At 43.2% G+C, this 21,901-nt stretch overlaps 1 protein-coding gene across 5 annotated transcripts in view; it reads left to right on the top strand.

Annotated features, from left to right (window-relative positions):
* The first annotated feature begins 20,776 nt into the window (after positions 1-20,776).
* Positions 20,777-21,901, top strand: part of mospd1 (motile sperm domain containing 1) — a 97,617-nt gene continuing 96,492 nt past the window's right edge. For all 5 annotated transcript variants that reach the window (XR_009513471.1, XR_009513472.1, XM_059976652.1 and 2 more), the window contains exon 1: positions 20,777-20,847. The gene's annotated coding sequence lies outside the window, so the exon portion shown is untranslated. The remainder of the gene's footprint in view (positions 20,848-21,901) is intronic.

Here is a 21,901-nt window from a genome sequence, read left to right as displayed (position 1 = left end):
AGACTTTGTGGCGACACATTTCCTGGCACATCCGAAACGGCTCGCAATTAGCCAGCATTCAGGCTAAGGGAGATAGCCTACGGGGGTTTGTGAGTACGCGTCTTTTGCAGCATCCGCGCCCATGGGGGCTGGGTTGAGGGAGGCTTAAAAGCAAGGCTGTTTAGTTCGAATAAAGTTATTTGACTGCAGTTTACTGACTGCATGAGCACACCGCTACAACGTGTTTTTATCGCTATTAATACACGTCACCACTGCCAATACCTGACACCCGTCAGTGCGCGATTTCTTTAATTTTTCGATCCAAGGTAAGCCAACTATGGAGAATTCTAAAAACAGAAAAGTGACTGAAGAAAACAGAACGTTTAATGATACGTGGACAGATTCATTTGCTTTCACTGTTGACGAGACTGGTTTACATATGAGATTGCTTAATATGCAATGAGAAACTAGCAAACAACAAAAAGTCAAATGTCGCAAGGCATTTCCAGAATAAACACGCAGCCTTTGCTCAAAAATATCCGGATGGAGATGAGAGAAAAAAAGCCGTTTCGGAACTGATGCGGAAGGTTGATCTGAGCAAAAATCATTTCCAGAAATGGATGAAGTCTGGAAAATCAATGACATACGCTAGTTACATTGCTGCTCAGGAAATAGTCAGGCACGGGAAGCAGTTTACAGATGGTGAATATATAAAAGAATCTTTCATTAAGATTTCAGAACATCTATTCACGGACTTTAAAAACAAGAGTGAAATTGTGCAGAAAATCAGGGATATGCCCCTCCCTGCAAAGACTGTCAAAGACAGAACCATAAAATGGCAGAAGACATCACAAGACAGCAAATTAAAGACATCAATTCAGCTGTGGCCTACTCGATTGCCTGTGACGAGTCTAAAGACAAAGGTGATATTGAACAAATAGCGCTGTTCGGCCACAGGAAGAAATGATTGAGTTGATACCTCTAAAAGGCCAAACACAGGGGGGGGGAGTACATCTGTGAGGCTGTCTTGAATTGTTTAAGAGCCAAAGGAATAAAGACCACCCATCTGGTGTCAGTAGCTACTGGTGTCAGGGCACCGAATATGACGGGAACGCACCAAGGGATTTGTGGCTTTACTGCAGAAGTCGCTGGACAGAAAGCTGCTGACTTTTCACTGCATCTTGCACCAAGAGGCACTGTGCGCTCAAACATTTCCTCCGGAATGCACAGAAGTAATGGATGTTGTCATTCAGATTGTCAATAAAATAATGGCAAAAAGTTTAAATCACCGTCAATTCCGTTTGTTGCTGGACGAGCTGGAAAGCGCATATTCTGATCTCCTGCTGCACAACAAAGTCCGGTGGCTGTCCAAAGGGGAGGTGCTGAAACGCTTTGTCGCGTGTCTGGAAGAAGTGAAAACTTTCCTGGGCAGCAAAGGGCTCACCTTTCCTGAGCTGGAACAGCCAGAGTGGCTGGAAAAGCTACACTTCATGGTAGACATGACAGCGCACCTGAACACGCTGAACACAGCTCTTCAGGGGAAAGGACGCACAGCCCTGCACATGATGGAGGATGTTTTGGCATTCGAGCGCAAGTTGACAGTGCTTTCCAGAGATTGACAGAAAGGCACTTTGTCTCACTTCCCCAATTTGAGAGAGTTCAAACAAGGTCACGACATGATAAATTCGGAGTATTTACATTCTGCAATTATCGCAATGCAAACATCGTTTGGGAAACGCTTCTGTGAGTTCAGAGAGGAAAAAAAAACACATTATCCTTCCCGGTCACTCCCCTAAGCATCGATTCATCTCTACTGAATACGACTGCATTGGCAGGTGTGAGTAAACCTGATCTTGAGATGGAACTGGCCGACATAGCCGACGAAGACATATGGGTGTCCAAGTTTAGACGCTTGACAGCAGACCTTGAAGATGTTACCCGTCAGAAGGCCGTTCTTGCTCAGAATCACAAATGGAGTGATATTGAAAACCTCCTCAAACTGGACAAACTTGTGTTCGAAACATAGAATGCTATCCCCGACATTTATGTAAACATTAAAAAGTATGCGCTTGGAGTCCTGTCGATCTTTGGATCCATATATGTATGTGAGCAGGTGTTCTCCAACATGAACTTTATTAAAAACAAACATCGCGCACGCCTCACAGATGACAGCTTGCGATCCTGTGTAAAGATGAAGGTGACGTCATACAGCCCTGATGTGCAGACGCTGTGCGCTGAGGTCCAGGAGCAGAAATCCAATTAACCAAGTATGATAAATATTTTAATTGCCTATTGTTTTACGTATATTCATATTTTTTCATTGTTCATTGAAATAGTCCTTTTATTTTTCAGGTTGACAGCTGGCTGACGTTATTTTTGGTTTGCTGCTGGCGGAAAATTTAAGTTCGGCGTTTTTCATAAATACAAGAAGGACTCAAATAGACATTGAGTATTTTACTTAAAAGTAACCTTCAACCCAACGTCTTTTTTTCGGAGTTCAAAATGTTTTTGTTGTATGCAGAAATGTAATTTCGTTTTCTCTGCAGGAGTTCATCAATTTCATAAATGCAACACATTATAGTTTGTTTATACATAGCATAAAGGCAAAAAAAAAACGTTGTATGCAGTGTTATTTCATTTTAAATGTCAAACGGGTTTTGCGGCTCCCAGTGTTTTATTTTCTGTGGGAAACGGGTCCAAGTGGCTCTTTCAGTGGTAAAGGTTGCTGACCCCTGATCTAGAGGAAGATATTGCAATTCTTAAATGGTGTGCATATGACTCGGATTTTACACCAAATAAATTGGATGCGAGATTTAAGGACTGGATAGCTAAAGGAATAACAGTTCTATGCAACATAATGAAAGAAGGAACACTGTTCAGTTTTGAAATGCTTAAAGAGAAACACATTAGAAAAACAAGATTTTTATCGGTATTTACAGATGCGACAATATGTTAATAAGTCACTTAAAAATGTAACCAAGGCAAATACATGCTTGATAGAGCTCTTTAGAAAAGCATATAATTCAGATAATGGTAGTAGAATCATTTCAAGCATGTATAAGGGGTTGTCAAATCTTAAAACATATTTGACTTCATACATTAAAACAAAATGGGAGAAGGAAGGAGGGATAATTATAACTGAGGAAGAATGGACAACAATATGGAGATATCAATGGAAGTGCACCAGTTCACAGAAATGGAAGGAGTTTGGATGGAGAAACTTGATAAGATATTTTATTACACCCTCTCAGAAATCCCATTATAATAGTAACCTCCCTGTTTGCTGGAGAAATTGTGGAAACCAAAATGCAAATCATTATCATATTTTTTGGGACTGCCCTGTTATCAGAAACTATTGGAGGGGGATACACAATGCCCTACAAGACATCTTTAAATATGAAATATCCTTAGAGAGTAAGACCATATATTTTGGATATATACCTCAAGAATGGTTGAAAAGAGATAAATATTTAATGAATATAATGTTGGTGGCTGGTAAAAAGACTCTCACTAGGAAGTGGTTATCACACGAGAGCCCAACTTTAAATACATGGATGGAAATTACAATGGATATTTACAAAATGGAGAAGATAACAGCATCTGTTAACCATAAGCTGGAACAATTTGATTCATACTGGGAAAAATAGTTTAACTACATAATGCCTCATAGGCCTGATTTTATTCTCACAGATCAATGAATATGTTGTAAAAAAAAAGATCACTCCCTACTTGTACATAGTTCTTTCCTTTTGCTTGTTTTTTCTTTCCACTCTTTTCTGTGTCTATACCTCAGATAAATACTTTGTGGAGATTTGTGATATATATGATTATATGATATATATGTACAATGTCTGAAATACATCTTATGGAAAGGTTTGTTTGATGATGGACTTCAATAAAAAAAATAAATTACAAAAAAAAATGACCTAGGCTTACCCATAGCCCTCTATTTTTTAAGCTCCATGTACCTATCCAGGAGTCTCTTAAAAAAAAACTCTGTGGAATATCTGTGGAATGCTCTGCCTCAGAAGGCAGTGGAGGCCAATTCTCTGGATGCTTTCAAGAAAGAATTAGATAGAGCTCTTAAAGATAGCAGAGTCAAGGGATATGGGGAGAAGGCAGGAATGGGGTACTAATTGAGGATGATTAGCCACCATCACAGCGAATGGTGGTGCTGGCTTGAATGACCGAATGGCCTACTCCTGCACCTATTGTCTATTGACCCTATCGTTTCCGCCTCCACCACCATCACTGGCAGCCCATTCCATGCACTCACCACTCTCTGCATAAAAAACTTACCCCTGATATCTCCTCTGTACCTACTTCCAAGCACCTTAAAACTATGCCCTCTCGTGCTAGCCATTTCAACCCTGGGAAAAAAAGCCTCTGACTATCCACATGATCAATGCCTCAAACATGGAAGGAATCAAACTGGCTAAATTGCTGGTAAGTATATTTGGTATAGATGGATACGATGCACAAGAGATGCACAGACTTGTTTCTGTGTTCAGTGAGATTAATTAATCAAAACTTTGCATTGCTTTTCTCTATGCATCTGCACCTGTTGAAATTGTAGGATGGCTGCAAAGAAAGAAATGTAAACAAGTTGACATCCCTAACCACTTGTCAAAAGAACCAGCAACCCCACTACTTCAGTCCATTGATAGTTTTATGTCCCCCATGCACTCCCAGAGTCTGCTGTACCCATCCAATCCCAGAACACAAATGTTTTACCCATTCACGAGGAATGTGAAGTTGCTTGACATGGGGCAGCAGGAATCATTGCCTACTAATCTGAAATATCTCAGCTGGTTATGGTGAGCAGAAAAGAACAAAACGAGTGACAATAAAATTGTCAAGAATGGGAACAAGAGGCTGAATGCTAACCCAGTATGAGCTGATCAACAGATCATCCAGGAAATAATAACATATACTTTCACTGCAACTCCTGAAGTAATGTTTTCTGCAGATGTGTCTACATGCTTCAATTAGTCCAGTGGATGCATTGTTTAATAGTTATCATGTGCATTTTGATCCAAATGCCGTAGTTTACTTCAGCAGAGGGCTTACTGGAGCTTTTTTCCTCAAACTGACTGGCATTAACTCCCAGTTTGAAATATTTTCCTCAATTCATCAAATGTGGTTATGTTAGATTCATAAAGTAATACTACATGGAAATTGTCCCTTCTGCCAAACACATCAATGTGTTCCACAATGCCCATTTTAACTTGCCCCATTTGCCCTTGTTTGGCCTATATCCCTCTAAACTGTCCAAATGTCTTTTAAATGTTGTTATTGTATGTGTATCAATCACTTTCATAGATTTCACAGAGAAGAACAGCACAAAAACAAGGCCTTTGGCCCCATCAACCAGCACTGAGACCATAGCCCTCCATACCCTTTCTATACATGTACCTATCCAAACTTCTCCTAAATGTTGAAATTGACCTCACATGCACACTTGTGCTGGCAGCTCATTCCACACTCTCACAACCCTTTGAGTGAAGAGGTTTCCCCTCACGTTCCCCTTAAACTTCTCACCTTTCAATCTTAACCCATGACTTCTGGTTGTAGTCCCACCCACCTTCAGTGGAAAAAGCCTGCTTGCATTTACCCTAGTAAACACAAAGTACACTGCAGATGCTGTGGTCAGATCAAGACGTACAAAAAAGCTGGTTGAACTCAGCAGGTTGGGCAGCATCCGTTGAAACGAGCAGTCAACGTTTCGGGTCGAGACCCTTCATCAGGACTGACAAAGGGTCTCGACCCAAAACGTTGACTGCTCATTTCATTGGATGCTGCCCGACCTGCTGAGTTCATCCAGTGTTTTTGTACGTCTTGCATTTACCCTATCTAGGCTGCTCATAATTTTGTATACTTCTATCAAATCACCTCACCAATCTTCTACATTCTAAAGAATACAGTCCTAACCTATTCAATCATTTCTTATAACTCAGGTCCTCCACACCTGGCAACATCCTTGCAAATTTTCTCTGTACTCTTTTAACCTTATTTACATCTTTATTTCTTTCAGAGACAAGAACAGAATTAGGCCATTTAGCCCATTGAGGTTGCTCTGCCATTTCAACATAGCTAATCCATTTTTCCTCTCAGCCCCAATCTCCTGCCTTCCCCAACCATCCTGTATCCATTCATGCCTATCAACATCTGTCTTAAATATGCCTGTGGCAATGAATTCCACAAATTTACCACTCCCTAGCTTAAAAAATTCCTCCTCATCTCTGTTCTAAAAGGACGCCCCAGTATTCTGAGGCTTAGGTCTTAGACACTTCCATCATAGGAAACATCCTCTCCACATCCACACTATCAAGGCTTTTCATCATTTGATAGGTTTCACTGAGGTCACCTCTCATTCTTCTGAATTAATATAAGAACATAAGAATAGGATCAGGAGTAGGCCACCTGAAGTAGGCCTGCTCCGCCTTTCAAGTAAGATCATGGCCAAAGGACTCATCTCCACCTACCTGCCTTTTCCCCATAACCCTTAATTCCACTACTATGCAAAAAATCAATCCAACCTTGTCTTAAATACATTTACTGAGGTGGCTTCCACTGCTTCATTCAGCAGAGAATTCCACAGATTCACCATAAGACCATAAGACACAAGACATAGGAGCAGAGTTAGGCCATCTGGCCCATTGAATCTGCTCCGCTATTCAATCATGGCTGGTCTTTTTTTAATACCTCCTCCTCAACCCCAATTCCTGGCCTTCTCCATGTTACCTTTGATGCCATGTCCAATCAAGAACCTATCAATCTCTGCCTTAAATACACCCAACGACCTGGCCTCCATAGCTGCATGTGGCAACAAATTCACCACCCTTTGGCTAAAGAAATTTCTCTGCATCTCTGTTTTGAATGGGCGCCCCTCTATCCTGAGGCTGTGCCCACTTGCCCTAGACTCTCCCACCATGGGAAACATCCTTTCCACATCTACAGTCTAGGCTTTTCATCATTTGAAAGGTTTCAATGAGATCCCCTCTCATCCTTCTGAATTCAAGCGAGTACAGACCCAGAGCCATCAAACATTCCTCATATGATAACTCTTTCATTCCTGGAATCATCCTTGTGAACCTCCTCTGGACCCTCTCCAATGTCAGCACATCTTTTCTAAGATGAGGGGCCCAAAACTGTTCACAATACTCAAGGTGAGGCCTCACCAGTGCCTTATAAAGCCTCAGCATCACATCCTTGCTCTTGTATTCTAGACCTCTTGAAATGAATCCAAATGTGGCATATTCCTTCCTCACCACCAACTCAACCAGCAAGTTAACCTTCAGGGTGTTCTGCACAAGAACCTCCAAGTCACTCTGGATCTCCCTGTTTAGAAAATAGTCCACACATTTATTTCTACTACCAAAATGCATGACCATGCATTTTCCAAATTGTATTTCATTTGCCACTTTCTTGCCCATTCTCCAAATCTGTCTAAGTCCTTCTGCATCCTACCTGCTTCCTCAGTAGTACCTGCCCCTCCACCAATCTTGTATCATCTGCAAACTTAGCAACAAAGCCATCTATTACAACATCTAAATCATTTATATACAGCATAAAATGAAATGGTCCCAACGCAGACCCCTGTAGAACACCACTAGCCACTGGCAGTCAACCAGAAAGGATCCTTTGATTCCCACTCGCTGCCTCCTACCATTCAGCCAATGTTTTAACCATGCCAGAAACCTTCCTGTAATACCATGGGCTCTTAACTTGGTAAGCAGCAGTATGTGTGGCACCTTGTCAAAGGCCTTCTGTAAGTCCAAATATACAACATCCACTGCATGCCCTTTATCTATCCTACTAGTAATCTCCGCAAAGAATTTCAAAAGATTCGTCTGGCAGGATTTTCCCTGAAGGAAATCATGCTGACTTTGTGCTACCTTGTTCTGTGTCACCAAGTACTCCATCACTCCAAGTACTCACCATCCTCTGTGAAAAGCAGTTCCTCCTCACCTCTGTCCTAAATCTACTCCCCTGAATCTTAAGGCTATATCCCTTAGTTCTAGTTTCACCTATCAATGGAAATAACTTTCCTGCCTTTATCTTATCTTCATGTAGCACCATGGTCCTGGAGGAACATTGTTTCATTTTTACTGTGTACCGTACCAGCAGTTTATGGTCGAAATGACAATAAAAAGTGACTTGACTTGACTTGATCTATCCCTTTCATAATTTTATGTTTCTATAAGATCTCCTTTCATTCTTCTGAATTCCAGTGAGTACAGTCCCAGGCGACTCAATCTCTCCTCATAGTCTAACCCCTTCATCTCTAGAATCAACCTGGTGAACCTCCTCTGCACAGACTCCAAAGCCAGTATATCCTTCAAGTAAGGAGACCAGAATAGCACGTAGTACTCCAGATGCGGCCTCACCTGTACCAATGCAGCATAACCTCCTTGCTCTGAAATTCAATCCCTCAAGCAATGAAGACCAGCATCCCATCTGCCTTCTTGATAGCCTGCTGCACCTGCAAATCAACATTTTGTGATTCATACACAAGCACTCCCAAGTCCCTCTGCACAGCAACATGCTGCCAATTTTTACCATTTAAATAATAAGCTGCTCCATTTTTCCTTCCAAAGTGGATGACCTCACATTCGCCAACATTGTATTCCATCTGCAAAACCCTTGCCCACTCAATTAACCAATTTATATCTATCTGCAGTCTCTCCATGTCTTCTGCACTATTTGCTTTTCCACTCAATTTAGTATCATCAGGAAATTTTGATAGAGTACACTCAGTCCCCTCTTCCAGATTGTTAATGTATATCATGAGCAGTTGCGGGCCCAGTACCAACCCCTGCGACATACCGCTCAACACTGATTGCCAACCTGAGTAAAACCCATGTATCTCAATTCTCTGCTTCTATCAGTTAACCAATCCTCTATCTATGCTAATACATCACACCCAACTCTATGCATCCTTATCTTATGGATAAGTCTTTTATGTGGCACCTTATCAAACACCTACTGGAAATCCAAGTAAATAACATCCATCTGTTCCTCTCTATCCACTGCGCTCATTATATCCTCAAAGAACTCCAGTAAGTTTGTCAAACAGGTCCTGCCTTTGGTGAATCCATGCTGCATCTGTCTGATGGATCCATTTCTTTCCAGATCCCTCTCAACGTCTTCTTTAATGATAGCTTCAAGCATTTTCCCAGCTACCAATGTTAAACAAACCTGGCTTTTAACCATATAACAATTACAGCACAGTAACAGACCATCTCGGCCCTTCTAGTCCGTGCTGACGCTTACACTCACCTAGTCCCACTGGCCCACACTCAGCCCATAACCCTCCATTCCTTTCCTGTCCATATACCTATCCAATTTTACTTCAAATGACAATACCGAATCTGCCTGTTCTACTGGAAGCTCATTCCACTCAGCTACCACTCTCTGAGTAAAGAAATTCCCCCTTGTGTTACCCTTAAACTTTTGCCCCCAACTCTCAAATCATGTCCTCTTGTTTGAATCTCCCCTACTCTCAATAGAAAAAGCCTATCCACGTCAACTCCATCTATCCCCCTCATTATTTTAAATACCTCTATCAAGTCCCCCCTCAACCTTCTACACTCCAAGAATAAAGACCTAACTTGTTCAGCCTTTCTCTGTAACTTAGGTGCTGAAACCCAGGTAACATTCTAGTAAATCTTCTCTGTACTCTCTCTATTTTGTTGATATCTTTCCTATAATTTGGTGACCAGAACTGTACACAATACTCCAAATTCGGCCTTACCAATGCCTTGTACAATTTTAACATTACATCCCAACTCCTATACTTAATGCTCTGATTTATAAAGGCCAGCATACCAAAAGCTTTCTTCACCACCCAATCCACATGAGATTCCACCTTCAGGGAACTATGCACCATTATTCCTAGATCACTCTGTTCTACTGCCTATATCCTTTTTTGAACAGTGGCGTAACATTCACCATCTTCCAGTCTGCCGGTACCTGCACAGAGTCCAAAGAATTTTGGTAAATTTTGGTAAATTTTCACCAAAGCCTCTACTATAATTTCTACTATATCTATTATGCATCCCTTGGGATGCATTCCATCAGGACCAAGGGACTTAGCTATCTTTAGGCCCACAAGTTTGCACAGCACTACCTCTGTAGTGATAGCTATTGTATCAAGCTCCTCATCTCCCATCACATCCATAACATCTCTTTTTGGCATGTTAAGCATGTCCTCCACCTTGAAGACCAATACAAAATAGTCAATACAAAACCTCTGCCACTTCCTCATTACCCAATATCAATTCCCCCTTCTGATCCTCCAAGTGACCTACATTCACTTTACCCTCCATTTTACACTTTATAGAATTATAAAAACCTTTACTATCCATTTTTAAATTTTGTGCTAGTTTATTTTCATAATCTAGCTTTCCTTTCTTTATTGCTTGTTTTTTAGTTCTTTATTGCTTTTTAAAGTCTTCCCAATCTTCCAGTTTCCCACTACTCTTTGCGACTTTGTATGCATGAACTTTTAGTTTGATGCCTAATTTTATTTCCTTAGTTATCCAAGGCTGGCTCCCCCCTCTCTGTCTGCCCTTGCTTTTAACTGGAATATACTTTTGATGAGCACTGTGAAAACACTCTTTCAAAGTCTTCTACTGTTCCTCAACTGTCCCATCATATAGCCTGTGTTCCCAGACTACACTAGCCAAATCCTCCCTCATCTCATTGTGGTCTCCATTGTTTAAGCATAATTAAACATGAGGAAATCTGCAGATGCTGGAAATTCAAGCAATACACACAAAATGCTGGTGAAACACAGCAGGTCAGGCAGCATCCATAAGGAGAAGCACTGTCGATGTTTCAGTCCTGATGAAGGGTCTCAGCCTGAAACGTCGACAGTGCTTCTCCTTATAGATGCTGCCTGACCTGCTGTGTTCCACCAGCATTTTGTGTGTGTTGCTTAAGCATAATTAACTGGTTTTCGATCGAACTATTGCACCCTCCATTTGTATGAGAAACTCAATCATACTGTGATCACTCTTTCCAAGAGAATCCCTAACTACAAGATCACTAATTCTACCTGTCTGATTGCACAGGAGATAGCACGCTCCCTTGTAGGTTCAGTAACATGCTGTTCGAGAAAGCCATCACGGATGCATTCTGTGAAGTCCTCCTGAAGACTACCTCGGCCAACTTGATTCACCCAATCTACGTGCAAGTTAAAGTCCCCCATGGTAACTGCTGTTCCATTCTCACATGCCTCAGATATTTCTCTGTTTATTGCCTGTGCCACTATAATGTTATTATTCAGTGCCAATGGATAACTCCCACCAGTGATTTTTTTCCATTTACTATTCCTAATCTTTACACAGATGGATTCAAAATTCTGCTCCTTCTGCTCTTTGGCTTTACCCACAAAGCCAATGTCTAATTCAATTTACTAACTCATCCTAAATACCAAGTGACTGAACCTTCTCCACCAGCCTCCCGCGTAGGACCTTGTCAAATGTCTTACTAAAGTCCATATGGACAACATCCACTGCCTTGCCTTCATCCACTTCCCAGGTAACTTACTCAAAAATCTCTAAACACAAAGTACACTGCAGATGCTGTGGTCAAATCAAGACGTACAAAAAAGCTGGATGAACTCAGCAGGTCGGGCAGCATCCGTTGAAAGGAGCAGTCAATGTTTCGGGTCGAGACCCTTCGTCAGGACTAAAGAAGGAGGGGGACAGGGGCCCTATAAAGAAGGTGGGGGGAGGGTGGAAAACCGATCAGAGGAACGATCAAGGGGTGGGGGAGGGGAAGCAGGCAGGGGATAGGCAGGGGAGGTGAAGAAGGAATCTAAGGGGAAAGCACTATGGGTTGTAGAAGAAGGCTGAGTCATGAGACGTGATAGGCAGCTAGAAGAGGAGACAGAGTGAAGGTGGGATGGGGGAAGAGAGAGGGAGGGAATTACTGAAGTTGGAGAATTCGATGTTCATTCCAAGGGGCTGGAGACTACCCAGACGGTATATGAGATGTTGTTCCTCCAACCGAAGTTTGGCCTCATCATGGCAGTAGAGGAGGGCATATCCGAATGGGAATGAGAAGGAGAGTTGAATCTATTGCATCTGGTGCTCCCGGTGCGGCCTCCTCTACATCGGCGAGACCCGACGCAGATTGGGGGACCGCTTCGTTGAGCACCTACGCTCCGTCCGCCACAACAGACAGGATCTCCCGGTTGCCACTCCCATCAACTCTCCTTCACATTCCCATTCGGATATGTCCATACATGGCCTCCTCTACTGCCATGATGAGGCCAAACTTCTGTTGGAGTAACAACATCTCATATACAGTCTGGGTAGTCTCCAGCCCCTTGGAATGAACATCGAATTCTCCAACTTCCGGTAATTCCCTCCCTCTCCACGCATAATTACCATTCTGGTTTTCCAGAAGGCTAATTTTGTCTCTTGCTGTCAATATATCTGTTGAATCCCTTAGGATTCTCCTTCATCTTGCCTGCTGGAGCAACTTCATGACTTCTTTTAACCTTCCCGATTTCACATCTCATTTGTTCCTGTTTGCCTACATTTCCTATGCACTTTGTTTTTTCTCTTAACCAGGGCCTCAATATCTCCTGTTATCTTTACCTTTTATTCTGACAAGCACGTACAACTTTGTACTCTCAAAATTTTGTTTTTGAAGGCCTCCCACTAACCATGTGCACATTTGCCAGCAAATAGCCTGCCCCAATCCACACTTACCAGTTAATTTCTGATACTATCACTGGTCATTCTCCGATTTAGAAACTCAACCCACAGACCAGACCTATCTTTTTGCATATATACTTTGAAATTAATGGCATTATGGTCACTCGATACAAAGTTGTGATACCTATCCTGTCTCATTCCCTCATAGAAGATCCAGTATTGCATTCTTTCTGGTTGGGGCTTGTGTACTGATGAAGGAAACTTTCCAGAATACATTTGACAAACTCTTTCTCATATTGTTATTTTAGACTATGGGATTCCCAGTCAGGATTACAGGAATGAAACGGTTATCATACAAGAAACGTTTGATGGCTCTGGGTCTGTACTCGCTGGAATTCAGAAGGTTGACGGGAGATCTCATGGAAGCCTTTCAAATGTTGAAAGGCCTAAACAGAGTAGATGTGAAAGGATGTTTCCCATGGTGGAAGAGTCCAGGGCAAGAGAACACAGCCTCAGGATAGAAGGGTGCCCTTTCAAAACAGAGATGCGGAGAAATTTCTTTTGCTGAAGGCTGGTGAATTTGTAGAATTTGTTGCCACATGCAGATGTGGAGGCCAAGTCATTGGGTGCATTTAAGGCGGAGATTGATAGGTTCTTGATTGGACACGGCATCAAAGGTTACGGGAAGAAGGCCGGGAACTGGGGTTGAGGAGTAGAAAAAAAGGATCAGCCATGATCGAATGGCGGATCAGACTTCATAGGCCAGATGGCCTAATTCTGCTCCAATGTATTATGGTCTTTTATTCCCAGGATTACTTCTGTTACGTTTCTTGAACAAACGTACACTACAGTTATTCATCTTTCTTTAGTTATTCATTGTGTACAGCCCCTAGATTTAATTGTAAACATAAATTGTAAACTTGCCTGTGTAAAATACAGACAGGAAGAATGTGTGTGAGGCTAGTGTTCTGTGCTCAGTGTCAGATGTGGGAAGTCCAGGAGACTCCCAGCCTCCTAGAAGGCCATATCTGTGCCAGGAGCATCAAGCTGCAGCTCCTTAGAGACTGTTTTAGGGAACTGGAGATACAGCTCGATGACCTTTGTCTGGTCAGGGAAAGTGAGGAAGTGATAGATAGGAGCTATAGGCAAGAAGTCACACTGGTGCCTGGGGGAACAGATAAGAGGGCAACTGTCAGGAGAGGGAAGGGCAGGTGTCAGAGGCTAGAGACCACCCCTGTGACTGTACCCCTTGCAAATAAGTACTCTTGTTTGAGTACTGTTGGGGGGGGGGTGGGAAATGGCCTACCTGTGGGAAGCAACAGTGGCCACGCTTCTGGCACAGAGTCTGGCCCTGTGGCTCAGAAGGGTAGAGAAAGGAAGAAGATGGCAGCAGTGATAGGCAACTCTGTAGTTAAGAGGATTAGACAGGCAATTCTGTGGACCCAGAAAAGAAACCTAGATGGTAGTTGGCCTCCCAGGTGCCAGGTTCTGGGATATTTCTGATCGCGTCCATGATATCCTGAAATGGGAAGGACAACAGCCAGAGGTTGTGGTACATACTGGTACCAACGACATTGGCAGGAAAAGGGAGGAGGTCCTGAAAGCAGACTACAGGGATTTAAGAAGGAAGTTGAGAAGCCGGACCACAAAGGTAGTCATCTTGGGATTACTGCCTGTGCCGTGTGACAGTGAGTATATGAATAGTGAGGTGGAAGATAAATGTGTGGCTGAGGGATTGGAGCAGGGGGCAGGAATTCAGATTTCTGGATCTTTGGGAACTCTTTTGAGGCAGGCATGACCTGTACAAAAAGGACAGGTTGCACTTGAATCCCAGGGGGACCAATATTCTGGTGGAGAGGTTTGCATAGGCTACTGGGGAGAATTTAAACTTGGATTGCTGGGAGGTGGGAACCAAACTAAAGAGACAGAGAAAGAGGCAGTTGGCTCACAAATAGAGAAAGCTTGGAAACAGTGTGAAAGGGAGGAGAGGCAGGTGATAGAGAAGGGACACACTCAGACTGATGGTTTCAGATGTGTCTATTTTAATGCAAGGAGTATTATGAACAAAGTGGATGAGCTTAGAGTATGGATCAGTACTTGGAGGTATGATGTGGTGGCCAATACAGAGACTTGGATGGCTCAGGGACAGGAATGGTTACTTAAGTGCCAGGCTTAAGATGTTTTAGAAAGGACAAGGAGGGAGGCAAAAGAGGTGGGGGTGTGGCACTGTTGATCAGAGATAGTGTCACGGCTGCAGAAAAGGAGGAAGACATGGAGGGATTGTCTACGGAGTCTCTGTGGGTGGAAGTTAGAAACAGGAAGAAGTCAATAACTCTACTGGGTGTTTTTTATAGACCACCCAATAGTAACAGGGACATTGAGGAGCAGATAGGGAGACAGATTCTGGAAAGGTGTAATAATAACAGGGCTGTCATGATGGGAGATTTTAATCTCCCAAGTATCGATTGGCATGTCCCTAGAGCGAGAGGTTTAGATGGGGTGGAGTTTGTTAGGTGTGTTCAAGAAGGTTTCTTGACACAATATGTAGACAAGCCTACAAGAGCAGAGGTTGTACTTGATCTAGTATTGGGAAATGAACCTAGTCAGGTGTCAGATCTCTCAGTGGGAGAGCATTTTGGAAAAAGTTATCACAATTCTATCTCCTTTACCATGGCATGGAATAGGAACAGACAAGTTAGGAAAGTGTTTCATTGGAGTAAGGGGAAATCTGAAGCCATCAGGAAGATACTTGGAAGCATAAATTGGGAACAGATGTTCTCAGGGAAATGTATGGAAGAAATGTGGCAAATGTTCGGGGGATATTTGCGTAGAGTTCTGCATAAGTACGTTCCGGTGAGACAGGGAAAGGATGGTAGGGTTCAGGAACCATGGTGAACAAAGGCTGTTGTAAATCTAGTCAAGAAGAAAAGAAGAGTTTACGAAAGGTTCAAAAAACTAGATAATTATAGAGACTTATAAGATTATAAGGCTAGCAGGAAGGAGCTTAAGAAAGAAATAAGGAGAGCCAGAAGGGACCATGAGAAGGCCTTGGTGGACAGAATTAGGGAAAACCCCAAGGCATTCTATAAGTATGTGAAGAGCAAGAGGATAAGACGTGAGAGAATAGGACCAATCAAGTGTGACAGTGGAAAAGTGTGTATGAAACCGAAGGAGACTGCAGAGGTACTTAATGAATACTTTGCTTCAGTATTCACTACGGAAAAGGATCTTGGCGATTGTAGGGATGACTTACAGCGGACTGAAAAACTTGAGCATGTAGGTATTAAGAAAAAGGATGTGCTGGAGCTTTTGGAAAGTGTCAAGTTTGATAAGTTACCGGGACTGAACAAGATATACCCCAGTCTACTGTGGGAGGTGGTGGAGGAGAATGATGAGCCTCTGGTGATGATCTTTGCATCATCAATTGGGATGGGAGAGGTTCCAGAGGATTGGAGGATTGCAGCTGTTGTTCCATTATTCAAGAAAGGGAGTAGAGATAGCCCAGGAAATTATAGACCAGTGAGTCTTACTTAAGTGGCTGGTGAGTTGATAGAGAAGATCCTGAGAGGCAGGATCTATGAATATTTGGGGAGGCATGATATGACTAGGAATAGACAGCATGGCTTTGCGAAAGGCAAGTCGTGCCTTACGAGCCTGATTTAATTTTTTAAGGATGTACCTAAACACATCGGTGAAGGTAGAGCAGTAGATGTAGTGTATATGGATTTCAGTGAGGTATCCCATGCAAGGCTTATTGAGAAAGTAAGGAGGCAGGGGATCCAAGCGGACATTACCTTGTGGGTCCAGAACTGGCTTGCCCACATAAGGCAAAGAGTGGTTGTAGGCTGATCATATTCTGCATGGAGGCCAGTGATCAGTGGTGTTCTGGGACCCCTACGCTTCATGATTTTTATAAATGACCTGGATGAAGAAGTGGAAGGATGGGTTAGTAAATTTTCTGATGACACAAAGATTGGAGGTATTGTGGATAGTGTGGAGGGCTGTCAGATGTTACAGCGGGACATTGATAGGATGCAAAACTGGGCTGGGAAGTGGCAGATGGAGTTCAACCTAGATAAGTGTGAGGCGGTTCATTTTGGTAGGTCAAATACGATGACAAAAATAGCATTAATGGCAAGACTCTTGGAAGTGAGGAGGTTCAGAGGGATCTTGGGGTCCAAATTCATAGGACACTCAAAGCCTCTGTGCAGGTTAACTGTGTGGTTAAGAAGGCATACAGTGCATTGGCCTTCATAAATTATGGGATTGAGTTTAGGAGCTGAGAGGTAATGTTGCAGCTAAATAGGACCCTGGTCAGACCACACTTGGAGTACTGTGCTCAGTTCTGGTTGCCTCACTATAGGAAGTATATGGAAACCATAGAAAGGGTACAGAGGAGTTTTACAAAGATGTTGTCTGGATTGGGGAGCATGCCTTATGAGAATAGGTTGTGTGAACTCGGCCTTTTTTCCTTGGAGCGAGGGAGGATGAGAGGTGACCTGATAGAGGTGTAGGAGATGATGAGAGGGATTGATCATGTGGATAGTCAGAGGCTTTTTCCCACGGCTGAAATGGCTAGCACGAGAGGGCATAGGTCAGGGGTCAGCAACCTTTACCACTGAAAGAGCCACTTGGACCCGTTTCCCACAGAAAATAAAACACTGGGAGCCGCAAAACCCGTTTGACATTTAAAATGAAATAACACTGCATACAACGTTTTTTTTTTGCCTTTATGCTATGTATAAACAAACTATAATGTGTTGCATTTATGAAATTGATGAACTCCTGCAGAGAAAACGAAATTACATTTCTGCATACAACAAAAACATTTTGAACTCCGAAAAAAAGACGTTGGGTTGAAGGTTACTTTTAAGTAAAATACTCAATGTCTATTTGAGTCCTTCTTGTATTTATGAAAAACGCCGAACTTAAATTTTCCGCCAGCAGCAAACCAAAAATAACGTCAGCCAGCTGTCAACCTGAAAAATAAAAGGACTATTTCAATGAACAATGAAAAAATATGAATATACGTAAAACAATAGGCAATTAAAATATTTATCATACTTGGTTAATTGGATTTCTGCTCCTGGACCTCAGCGCACAGCGTCTGCACATCAGGGCTGTATGACGTCACCTTCATCTTTACACAGGATCGCAAGCTGTCATCTGTGAGGCGTGCACGATGTTTGTTTTTAATAAAGTTCATGTTGGAGAACACCTGCTCACATACATATATGGATCCAAAGATCGACAGGACTCCAAGCGCATACTTTTTAATGTTTACATAAATGTCGGGGATAGCATTCTATGTTTCGAACACAAGTTTGTCCAGTTTGAGGAGGTTTTCAATATCACTCCATTTGTGATTCTGAGCAAGAACGGCCTTCTGACGGGTAACATCTTCAAGGTCTGCTGTCAAGCGTCTAAACTTGGACACCCATATGTCTTCGTCGGCTATGTCGGCCAGTTCCATCTCAAGATCAGGTTTACTCACACCTGCCAATGCAGTCGTATTCAGTAGAGATGAATCGATGCTTAGGGGAGTGACCGGGAAGGATAATGTGTTTTTTTTTCCTCTCTGAACTCACAGAAGCATTTCCCAAACGATGTTTGCATTGCGATAATTGCAGAATGTAAATACTCCGAATTTATCATGTCGTGACCTTGTTTGAACTCTCTCAAATTGGGGAAGTGAGACAAAGTGCCTTTCTGTCAATCTCTGGAAAGCACTGTCAACTTGCGCTCGAATGCCAAAACATCCTCCATCATGTGCAGGGCTGTGCGTCCTTTCCCCTGAAGAGCTGTGTTCAGCGTGTTCAGGTGCGCTGTCATGTCTACCATGAAGTGTAGCTTTTCCAGCCACTCTGGCTGTTCCAGCTCAGGAAAGGTGAGCCCTTTGCTGCCCAGGAAAGTTTTCACTTCTTCCAGACACGCGACAAAGCGTTTCAGCACCTCCCCTTTGGACAGCCACCGGACTTTGTTGTGCAGCAGGAGATCAGAATATGCGCTTTCCAGCTCGTCCAGCAACAAACGGAATTGACGGTGATTTAAACTTTTTGCCATTATTTTATTGACAATCTGAATGACAACATCCATTACTTCTGTGCATTCCGGAGGAAATGTTTGAGCGCACAGTGCCTCTTGGTGCAAGATGCAGTGAAAAGTCAGCAGCTTTCTGTCCAGCGACTTCTGCAGTAAAGCCACAAATCCCTTGGTGCGTTCCCGTCATATTCGGTGCCCTGACACCAGTAGCTACTGACACCAGATGGGTGGTCTTTATTCCTTTGGCTCTTAAACAATTCAAGACAGCCTCACAGATGTACTCCCCCCCCTGTGTTTGGCCTTTTAGAGGTATCAACTCAATCATTTCTTCCTGTGGCCGAACAGCGCTATTTGTTCAATATCACCTTTGTCTTTAGACTCGTCACAGGCAATCGAGTAGGCCACAGCTGAATTGATGTCTTTAATTTGCTGTCTTGTGATGTCTTCTGCCATTTTATGGTTCTGTCTTTGACAGTCTTTGCAGGGAGGGGCATATCCCTGATTTTCTGCACAATTTCACTCTTGTTTTTAAAGTCCGTGAATAGATGTTCTGAAATCTTAATGAAAGATTCTTTTATATATTCACCATCTGTAAACTGCTTCCCGTGCCTGACTATTTCCTGAGCAGCAATGTAACTAGCGTATGTCGTTGATTTTCCAGACTTCATCCATTTCTGGAAATGATTTTTGCTCAGATCAACCTTCCGCATCAGTTCCGAAACGGCTTTTTTTCTCTCATCTCCATCCGGATATTTTTGAGCAAAGGCTGCGTGTTTATTCTGGAAATGCCTTGCGACATTTGACTTTTTGTTGTTTGCTAGTTTCTCATTGCATATTAAGCAATCTCATATGTAAACCAGTCTCGTCAACAGTGAAAGCAAATGAATCTGTCCACGTATCATTAAACGTTCTGTTTTCTTCAGTCACTTTTCTGTTTTTAGAATTCTCCATAGTTGGCTTACCTTGGATCGAAAAATTAAAGAAATCGCGCACTGACGGGTGTCAGGTATTGGCAGTGGTGACGTGTATTAATAGCGATAAAAACACGTTGTAGCGGTGTGCTCATGCAGTCAGTAAACTGCAGTCGAATAACTTTATTCGAACTAAACAGCCTTGCTTTTAAGCCTCCCTCAACCCAGCCCCCATGGGCGCGGATGCTGCAAAAGACGCGTACTCACAAACCCCTGTAGGTTATCTCCCTTAGCCTGAATGCTGGCTAATTGCGAGCCGTTTCGGATGTGCCAGGAAATGTGTCGCCACAAAGTCTTATTTAGATTGTACAAGATCACCATGATCTTCAAATTTAGAATTACATTTCAAAAGCTAACAAACTAACATAAAATACATTTTAATTAAATACTGGCCAATTATTTCCCAAAGCCACAGGGAGCCGCAGCACAGAGGTGAAAGAGCCACAAGTGGCTCCGGAGCCGCGGGTTGCCGACCCCCGGCATAGGTGCTTGGAAGTAGGTACAGAGAAGATGTCAGGGATAACGTTTTTACGCAGAGAGTGGTGAGTGCATGGTATGGGCTGCGGGTGGCGGTGGTAGAGGCCGAAACGATAGGGATAGGGTCTTTTAGGAAACTCCTGTACAGATACATGGAGCTCAGAAAAATAGAGGGATCTGGGTAACCCTGGGTGATTTCTAAGGTAGGGACATGTTCGGCACAGCTTTGTGGGCCGGAGGACGTGGACTGTGCTGTAGGTTTTCTATGTTTCTAAAATCAAAAACATATCATTGAGAGGACTCAGTGGGCCAAGGATGTTCTTTTCCCCCAGTGCCCTTGCATTTTCCCCTCATGTCCATCCTCCACAATGTTTCTTTGCCTGTTGTTTCTGTCTGTGTCCACATTTCTCAACTGTCATATTCCCTTCTTTCTTGCTGACCCTTCGAAGCATATTCCTACTCTCGTCTTTTGTGCCTCAGAATTCTCACTTCCCTTAAATATTTTCAAGAGCTTGATTTCCCTGACTTGAGTGTGAAAATGTTTCCTTTACCGCTGAGGATCCTCCAAAGGCTGGAACCGCTGCTCCCGATATCCGCACCCCCCCCCCCCCACTCACTGACGTCAGCGCCGGAGGAACGCTGGTCCTCCAGGATCCCGACGGCCCCCACGGCTGAGGGACGCTGCGGAATCGGTGGCGGAGCGGGTAAGAAAGGTTGTGCTCTGATGTGCCGATGTTGGCGTAGGTGGAGCGTATCAGGACCGCAGTCTGCTCCCCTTCGCTCGCACTGGGTTTCAGGTGCAGGCTACGGGATAAGAAACTCGCGCGGCATCGGACAAGGGTGGTCGGTGGCCCCCGTGTTGTGCTCCTTCGTCGGCGGAGCGATCCCTCGCCGGCACCGGGCCGTTCGCTTGAGTCTGTTCGGCACTCCCTCCAGTCGAACTATCGCCAGTGCTCTGTTCCCACAACATGTATAAGAAGGCGTTAATGCCTTTATAGGTTGTTGTCATTGAGTGTCTTTCGGTTGTTATTGTAGCTTTGGCGATTATTTTATGGGCGTTACAAATGTAGACTGAAGCTACATTTGTGGGCAGTGGAGACAGTGATTATGTAGGTTAAGTAGGTAGTGACAGTGACGTCCCCCGCTTAGTCTTGAGTGGTGAGAGTTGATCCAGGCAGGTGTTCCATTACGCCTCTATCTTTGAGTCTTGTTGATTGTAGAACGACTTTGGATGTCAGTTGCTGCAGAACACCACTGTTCTGTTCTTGTCGCCAAAGCACTTACGTGGCTGTTCCAGTTGTGTGGCCTGAAATGGTTCATCTGTACACTTCTAGCCTCTTATGACAATGACAGGTGGTACCAGTCATTCTAACTAAAGGAACGCATAAATATCCAGGACCCTAGAATCGATCAGGTGCTACTTGATTTCCCAAGTGTCTCCAACATTTTCTCTTTTATTTTAGAATTCTAGCATCTTTCTCTTTGTTGGGTGAAACTTTGTAGCACTCCCTCTTTTGTGAGCAGTGAGTCAAGTTTTAACTTTAGTTAAGGAGACCAGATCTGTACACATAATAGGGTGTGCTGCCTCTATTCTTGTATCCAAATCCTCATCTGTTAAAGGACATGAGACTGTTTTCCTGATTGTTGTATTTACAGGTTAACCAGTGACTTCTTTAACAAGGTTATGCAGATCCCACTGATTATCACAATTGGGTCTTCCACTGCTTAGAAACAAACTCCACGTTTCTGCTTTTTTGT

Source organism: Hypanus sabinus, chromosome 8, assembly GCF_030144855.1.
Source record: "Hypanus sabinus isolate sHypSab1 chromosome 8, sHypSab1.hap1, whole genome shotgun sequence".
Classification (NCBI taxonomy): domain Eukaryota; kingdom Metazoa; phylum Chordata; class Chondrichthyes; order Myliobatiformes; family Dasyatidae; genus Hypanus; species Hypanus sabinus.
This window is presented reverse-complemented; position numbering and strand designations above follow the sequence as displayed.